This window comes from Mauremys mutica, chromosome 4 (genome assembly GCF_020497125.1).
Source record: "Mauremys mutica isolate MM-2020 ecotype Southern chromosome 4, ASM2049712v1, whole genome shotgun sequence".
NCBI classification, from domain to species: Eukaryota; Metazoa; Chordata; order Testudines; family Geoemydidae; genus Mauremys; species Mauremys mutica.
The window spans coordinates 155,011,336-155,020,380 of record NC_059075.1 but is presented as its reverse complement, the minus strand read 5'-3'; positions in this window follow the sequence as shown (position 1 = coordinate 155,020,380).

The window sequence follows — 9,045 nt, the reverse complement described above, 5'->3', positions numbered from 1 at the left end:
TGCTCTCCCACAGTCTGGCACCTGCGGCTGCCGCCTCAGTTCGCCTCCTGGTAAGGCCAGCCCTGTCCTGTGGGCACGGAGAAACTAATTCCCATTGAGGTCAGCCAGGGAGGCTGGATGTGCACATTGCAGGAAATAGACGGTCAGGGCAGCAAAATCCACTGAAAAAACTGCAACTTGCAAATTGCAACCCAGGCTCTCCCTGTGTGGCTCTTCGTCCTGCCCAGGGGCGGCTCTAGGCACCAGCAAAACAAGCTGGTGCCTAGGGCGGCAAAATGTAGGGGGCGTCCCTTGCCTCCGGGGAGGGCGGGAGGCTGGGCTGGCGGACCTGCCGCAGTCATGCCTGCGGGAGGTCCCCCGGAGCCCCGGGACGAGTGGACCTGCCGCAGGCATGACTGCGGAGGGGGCGCTCGTCCCACGGCTCGGCTGGACCTGCCGCAGTCATGCCTGCGGGAGCTTAACCGGAGCCGCGGGAAGAGGGGACCCGCCGCAGGACCGGGGAAGGGCGGCGCAGCGCACCGCGCTGCTTGGGGCAGCCTGATTTCTAGAGCCGCCCCTGGTCCTGCCTCTGTTGGCTGGAGCATGAGCAGAGCTTTCTGAGACAGCTGCTGCGGCTGTGGCCAGCCAGCAAAGCACGTTTCCCATCGTCTCTCTTCTGGCTGTGGATGTTCGACTGCAGCAGCCCCGCAGAGGTCCCAGCCTCACTCTCTAATGTCCATTCTCCTCTTGCTTGCATGGCGCTTCTTGGACCATGGAGTAGCCGCAGGAAAACATCCCAGTTGTGGACACAGGCACCAGCACCAATTCCCCAAGCAGAGTCCCCTTTGCAATCCAGGGAACCAGCCTGGGTTGTCTGGAGCGCAGGGTGTGGCCCATGGTGACTGCAGACCCTGCCCCTGCTGCACAGCGACTCCTGGGACCCCTCTAGCCCATCAGCACTCGGCTCTCCCGCGTTCTGCTGAGCGGCTGAGATCTGGGGGAACAGAAACCCTTTGTGAGAGATGGAAAATCTCCTCCCAGGAACACTCTGTCAATGGCTGCCAGACGCCGTCCCTGTGAAACCCCAAATGTGCAGCCCCTCGGATTCCCACAGGGGAGATCTCAGCTCATTCACTTGTCACCCATGGCTGCAGTCTCTGACAGGGGGAATGTAGAGGGGGGTTTTTGCAAATGGGCCCTTCTGCAGCACCCATAACAGGAGGAGGTTTGGCCTTGTGATGTGAGGCCATTATATATCGTATAATGTCACTCTTTGCCCAGGCTGTCTTAGGAAATTCTGATCAGTACTGGAGTGCAGATATGAGCTAGTTCTCACCCATTAAGTCATTGTGCAGAAATTTCTGCATATCATCCTATGATTTACAGGACAAAACAATATGGAAATGGAACTTAAGCCTGATAATGAAGGAAGGTGCCATGTCCCTTGAAAAACAGTGTCCAGTAACTGTGTTACAGCTTCTCCTTTATGCACCGATATGTGATTTCTGCAATATAGACACCTCCCCCTGCTTGTTCCACTGCCTTCTGAACTACGTTGGTTAACTTAGCAGATGATATAATGAGGAGATGCTCAGACTGTAATTATTTCCGTTTGCCACCACTATTATCTCAGTTCCCACAGCCCACACCTGAAAACCCTGTACAATTAAATAAAGGGAGGTGCACATGGAGAGGTGTTTTTATAGCTAGATAGTCAGACAGGTGGTTCTGTTCGGGGACAGACAGGTAGACACTAGACCGACGGATGTTTTTCTATGGGGCTAGATAGACAGAGACATGGTTATGTCTGGGGTTAGATAGACAGAAACACGTCATTAGACACACACAGGAGAAAGGAAGGATGCCAGAGGTTATGGCACTCATCTAAGACTTGAGGGGTCTGAGTTTAAATTCCGCCTCCACTGCAGGCTTCCTTTGTGATCTTGAGCAAACCACTTAGGGCCAGATTTTTTAAGGGGATTTCAGTTCCTAATTCCCATTGAAACCAATGGGATGTATGTGGCCTAAATACCTTTTAAAAACCTGGGGTTAGTCTCCCTCTGCCTCTGTTTGCCACTTGTAATATGGAGGTAAGAGAAGGAGCATTGTAAGCAAGACACAAGAAGTGATTCTTCTGCCCTACTCTGCACTGATTAGGCCTCAGCTGGAGTCTTGTGTCCAGTTCTGGGCACCACTTTTCAGGAAAGATGTGACCCAATTGCAGAGAGTCCAGATAAGAGCGACAAAAACGCGAGTGCCGTGTCTCCATGTGGCTCGCAGAAGCAGCAGCACATCCCCTATCTGGCTTCTATGCCTAGGGAAAGCCAGGAGGCTCCACACGCTGCCTGTGTCCTAAGCACCGCCCCTGCAGCTCCCATTGGTGGGAACCACAGCCAATGGGAGCTCCAGGGGCAGCGCCTGCAGACAGGGCAGTTTGCCCACCCCTGGGCTAAGGGCACACAGTGTTCGCAGTTACATGGCCCATGATGCTAACCCCCATCACTCCCTTGTTAAATCTTCAAACAAGCCCCTTCGTGCTTCCTCCCATTCTGCCCCCACACTCGGGAGGAGCTCCCTGTAAACGTCAGCAAAACGACCTCCTCATCCCAGGGACTGTTTGATTCTTTAATTATTCCCTGTCCAGCAGGCTTGCCATCTCCTTATGAACTTGCTGCCGCAATGTACCTGCTCTATGGGATGCTTTGCTGGGTGCAGGTTGTGATCCCCCAGTGTTTATTGTGCAAGTGAAATGAATTATATTAAAGAAATAGAATGAATTGAAGAATGCTGGATGTGCCTTTAAGTAGAAATGAAAACAATGCTGCGATCCAGGTGTCAGGAAAGCAGACATTCACTTAGAACAATTGCTCCACCTAAGGGATATTGGTGACATATTAGCCTTAGATCAATAAAAGTTAGTAAGGAAGTAGGAGATGCATTTTGCTCTCTTTGTCCCTTTGTTTAGTTTGCACCTGTATAAATAAGACTGTTTGGGTCTTGTATGGCGGCTCACATTATCTGGGTGTTATTAGCAGAGAGCTGTGCTAATAAAACAGAGTGCTCTGACAAACTGAGAGTCCTGAGTCTAACCTTGACATCATCTTTGGCAACTTTTGTGAGTCAGGCCTGGCCTGCTTGAACATACCTGCCAGTGAAGCTGCACCGCAGTCATGACCACTGTTTTTTCACTTAGGGTGACCTCTTCACACACCTCAATGCTCTCAAGTGGGATATCCCTATGGCATTCAGGCCTCAGATCAGGTACAGGGGCTGTCTTACAATCCTCTGCACAGAATAGCATCTTGACAACGGCTTCACTGTTGTGATGCACTTTTAAGCTGTTTATATGCACAGTCTGAGGTGCGTCCCTGCTGTGGGGCCTGTGTACATTGCAGGTAACAGCGTGACCCCTCCCAACTACCTCAGAAGGCCCCTCCCATCAGTTTTGCAATTGGTACTTTTCCACAAGGAATAACACCAGCAGCAGATCCCCTGCATCAAACAATCGCTCACAAGGAGAGCGGAACCCCCTTTATCCCATCGAGTTGGGACCAGGGCCAGATTGGTTAACTAAAACATCGGATAATCGGATGAATGGGAACGTGCCCGGCTGCAGCGCCATCTAGGGACCATAGGAGAGATTGCCCACTTCTGGACCTGTGTGCGCTGGTTGTTGGGGTTAATACTGAGAACCGGATAATGGAGGGTCAGATGAACAGGGTTCTACTGTATTGTGATCATCCCATTCTTTCCGAGCTGCTTGGCTTCTAGTGAGGCTTTGCGTCGCTATTCCAATCATGGATTTAGGGAAACCTAATTTAGGCTCCTCCCTGTGAAAGGGAAATGAAAAGTGAAGCGCTTCAGTAAGATCAACATGACCAGAATGAAATGGTTCCATTTTTTGTTTCAAAAGGACATTTGGCTTGAGAAGTTTATTTTATTTTGGATGAGATTGTGCCTTTCATGGTTTGTAGCACACAAGCAGACAAGTTAGAGAAAATATAAAATACTCCTGGTGGAAGTTCCCAACATCTCGCTAATTTGTTTCTTAGGAGCCAGAACAACAACATGTAAGAACCCAAAACTCAGAGGAAGAGAACGCAGGCTACTGCCTATAACAGAGAGGCACAACTCACTGGGGACCTGCTGACTGGCTGCTGCTACGCCCCGATTGTGTGCTGCCCTACCAAGCTCCCCAGCATGCAAGCACACCCAGGAACCCTGCCCAACATTTAAAGTCACAGTATTCAATTTTAACACAACCACAAATGCACCAGAGCATCAACATTTTCTGTTTAACGAGGTCTTTCCTTTTTTGGAACCCTTGTTTCTAAACATGCCATGCGGGATTTGAATCAAATTTCAGCGACTACTCATCATGCGGGTGGAATCACCATTACTGTGTATTCTGGGTAGTTATGTTGTTGGCTTCTTTAGGAAATTTGGGGAAACAGGAACACTGGGAAAGCCTCCCCCCCCCAAACACACACACACATCACACATTTGCTGCCCACTGGTGCTGCCTGAGCAGTAGCCTTGTGACATCAGAGAGAACCCACCACTCAGCTCTCCCTCCCTCCGGTTCATTTTCGTACTTGGGGAGAATGACTAGCACCCTGGCTGCCATGGCAACAGCTACCTTTGACAGCTGGTTGCCCCTTGTTACCAGAACATCATCACAGACAGGAAGTTTGTAATGAAACAGGGCTAGAGCTGGAGAACCGGGACAGCCCCTGCTGTGCTCCGTGGGGTTTGTGCTGCGGTACGGTGCTGTGTTCCTTCGCAAAGGGCAGGTGTTTGCTGCTGTCCTCAGTAAGGCCTAGGTGAAATCAAGATGCAAAATTCCAGCTCTTTTTCTTGGATATTGTTTCTCTGCTTCTTGCACATTCAGGCTTACAGCTGAGAACTTTCACTGACCCTGAAGTTGCATAAAATGAGTTTTGTTTTAATGCAGTTTAATTTAATGACTTTCAATACTCTGATCAGCACAGCACTGAGTGGTGAAACAGGGATTTTCACCAAGCTAACAAAAGATGTACCAATGGGTGACATTGCGAAAAATGACAAGATACCCGGTAGTCACATTTTTCTAACACGTGCCCTAACTGCAGGGTGCACTATGTGCACAAATGCTAATGAGGTGTAGTCAGAATCACATTATAAAAGGAGGTGCCCAGATTAGGAAAATTGATCTCCCTATGGGAAACTCCAGCAGGAACCATCCCTCTACTGAAAGTCGATCCGTAAGAGACCCATCAGACCCCAACACTATTGTTAAAGATGTGAGTATAACTATATTTGTAACTGCGCATAGGTGTGTATAGAACCGTGCAGGGCAGTGTAGGCTCCCATAACTGTGTGTAAGTCCAACTATCATTTTGGGAGCTGTCCGAAGGGGTGGAGTGAACGGAGTACGGAGACGTTCTGGGAAGTTGCAAGGAATGTGTGGGAGGAGTTTGGGGAGGGCACGGAAAGCAGTTCTGTATTGACTGCAGTAGGAAGGTGGGTGTGAGCATGCATGTGCTCTGTCTGCAGCATGATTAGGGACTTCAGCCTTTCTGTTTGCTCCTCCATCACTTTTATCACCTGGTCCTGACCCTTTACAATACGCTTCTCACTCTCTTTTCTATCCTGCCTTTCTATCTTAAATTTTTCGTTCAGGGTCTCTCTCCACTCCCTGTGTTTTCTTTCCTCAGACTCTGAGGATTAGGGTACCTCTTGGAACATATCCTCCTTGCTTCACCTTGGTCACTTCCTTATCTGGTAGAGGTGCACCATCAGTGTGCAGGGGGGTCCTCTGAAGGCCACACCTGCAGAAGCACAAGAAACAATACACAGACGCTTAATTGTTAGTTCATGCAGAGCATTGAATGATAATAGTAAAATACACCTCTTGTCACCTACCAGTCACTTTCTCACTGTCCCTTGGCAAGCACACATCTCAGGGAACACCCGAAACATGGTGAGTTTGGGCCCAGGGGGAGCTGGGCATTGAAGATGGGGCAAAGGCTTTAGGTGTCTTTTTTAAGAGGATCGCTGCGGTCGACTAGAGACAATACTGAAAATTCGGTCCCCGTTTTCCACAGGCGGGGGCCATTGTAGCTGATATCTCACTCCTGTGGGTAAGCAAGGGAGCATCTTCTACATGCGTGTGGCTTCAGACCGGGTCCCTGTGCGGCTTGCCTGTGTACCGCTCTGGTCCCCGCACAAGGGATTGCCAAGTGCCGCGGGAAAGTTTCCTACAAGGGGAAGGAACAAAGCAGCTCTGCCAAGGAGCCTTAGGCAGAGGATTGGTGAGTACCTCCAAGAACGTTTCTTAGAGCGCTCTCTGGAGGGTTCCCGTGCAATCTCGGTGTGCATCAACACACTGTTCTGCCCCACTGCTTAGCTGCCCAAGGGAATGCGGAGCACCATCAAACACGGCTAGTCTTGCACATTTCTATCTCTTCACCCATTTCTACAATATGCAGAGCAAAGGACTGCTCTGCTTCACAGATAACTGAGCAGCATTGACTTAAAAAGATCGCTTACCAGAGCCCTCCTCTTCTGCATCATCTGCACCAGAGTTGGACTGCTGGGACTGGCTAGACCACTGCACCACCAGACAACCCTGCTGTGTGCTCCACATTGTCCTCAAACCCGACCTCTTTGTCCACGACTTCATCCTCTGGGTTAAGTCCACTGTCCAGTGCCTCCAGCTGCACTGTAGGAGCTACAGGGCTCTTGGTGGGGGAGGTGGGGTCACTGCCAAGGATGGCGTCCAACTCCTTATAGAAGTGAAAGGTCTTCAGGACAGCACCAGAGCAACGGTTTGCCTCCCTTGCCTCCTGGTAGGCCTGCCTCAGCTCCTTTATCTTTGCTCGGCACTGGACCATGTCCCATACATAGACCTTCTCCAACAAGGCATGAGAAATCTTCCTACAGGTATCGAAGTGCCTTTGACGGGTTGGGTCACAGAGACCCCCTTGGGACTGCCACCCGATGTGCCGAGACTACCTCTCAGCCCGTTTTCCCTGCCAGCTTGGGACTCCAGAACCCTGCCTTGTTTGAGCCAGACACGCTGGCCTGCTGCAGACACAGATCCAAGCCTGAACCACGTCCCTCACAAGCTTCAGGCTTAACTGAAAACAGCTTGAGCAGTGCTCCTGTCACCAGCACTCAGATACCCAGCTCCCAGTGGGGTCCAAAACCCCCAAATAAATCTGTTTTACCCTGTATAAAGCTTATACGGGGTAAACTCATAAATTGTCCGCCCTGTATAACACCAAAATGTCTGTTAGTCTATAAGGTGCCACAGGATTCTTTGCTGCTTTTACAGAACCAGACTAACACGGCTACCCCTCTGATACTTGACACCGATAGAGAGATATGCACAGCTGTTCCCCGCCCCCCCCCCGCCGCCAGGGAGGGGGGCTCATAGGGCTCATAGGGGAAGAGATCCAGAGGGCCCGGGTGTGGGGTAGGGAGGGAGCTGGAGGTAAACCCGAACAGTGGGCATAAGGCTGCCCTCACCTCCTGAAGAAGACTCCGGGGACTAGGAAGGGTGGAGATCACCATGCGCCGAGCGAGCACCAGGGGATCCACCCAGGCTCCCAGGTCGTCGTCCAAGAGGCCTCCGATTCTGGTGACTCCTGCCAGGACCGAGCGCTGGCGCACCGAGAGGGACTCCGCCCCCTGCACACCGAGCTGGGGGTTGCGTAGCAGAGGCTCTGCGAGGAGATCCGCCCCCTCGGTGGCTGCCATGGGCCCTAGTTGCTGATAGCAGCTTCCAAGTCTGGAGGAGGTCCCGGTAGAAGACCAGCAGCTCGGACAGGGCTCGCGGCAGACCCCTCGGGTGGAGAAAAAAGAGCTGCCGGTCGTATCGGAGCCCTCGGAGGAGGCACAGGAAGGCGTGCGCCAACGTGCTCCACACCGGACTACCTGCACCATAAAGGAGTCTCTGCAGGGCTTGGAGATGGAAGACATGGACCTGGATGTGGAGGCAGACCAGGCCCTGCCCTCCCTCCTCCAGGGGAAGACTCAAAACCCCCGCAGAGACCCAGTGCAGCCCGGCCAGAAAAACTCCAGAACTTCCTTCTGGAACCTGGCCAGGATACCCAGAGCTGGGCTCAGGGTGTTCAGCCAGTGCCAGAGCATGGACAGAACCAGGGAAAGGCACCGGAGCAGTCCTGTCTACCTCTGCAGCTGCTCACACACCCTGTCCTCCAAATCCTGCCAGTGCTCCAATGGAGACAGATGCGTGGCGGAAAGGAAACACCGAGATAGAGCAGCAGACCCCTGCTCTACTGAATGGCTTGAGGCACGGGTGGGAGGGAGCTCGTCTGCCACCCATCCTCCACCGTCAGGCCAGAGCTCTTGACCCAGTTGACTGGGCGAAGGAGGACTCTGAGTAGATGGCCTGGCAGGCCTCCACTCCCACTAGGTCGCCCGGGTCCTGGACCACGAGGAGCACATCGTCGGGGGACACCGACAGGACCAGCCACAACTCCAGCTCACAGAGCACCAACCCCGTCAGCCTCCGACAGAGGAGACAGAGGAAGGGCTCGATCGCCAGAGAATACAGCTGGCCTGACAGTGGACAGCCCTGACGTACTCCTTGCCCGAAGCTGACCAGCTCAGTCAGGGTCCTGTTGAGCCAGACCAAACCCTCCGCGGAGGTGTACAGCACCTGGAGAAAACCCACAAACTGGGACCTGAAGCCTAACGCCCACAGAGTGCCCAGGAGATACCTGTGATCCATCCTGCCAAACACCTTCTCCTGGTCCAGGGACAGGAGAGTGAACAACAGACCATCCCTACACCCAAGCTCCAAGAGGACCCGGACCAAATAAAGATTATTAAAGATAGAACAGCCCAGGACGGTGTCTCTCTGGTCTGGATGGACCACGTCTGCCAGCATGGACCCCAGGTGCAGCGAGATGCCCTTCGCTATGACTTTGTAATCCGAGCTGAGGAACAAGACGGGGTGCCAGTTCTGAAGGTCACGGAGGACCCCCTTCTTGGGTAGCAAGGCGAGCACAGCTCACCTGCATGACAGAGGGAGGACCCCGCTCCCCAAGGACTCAG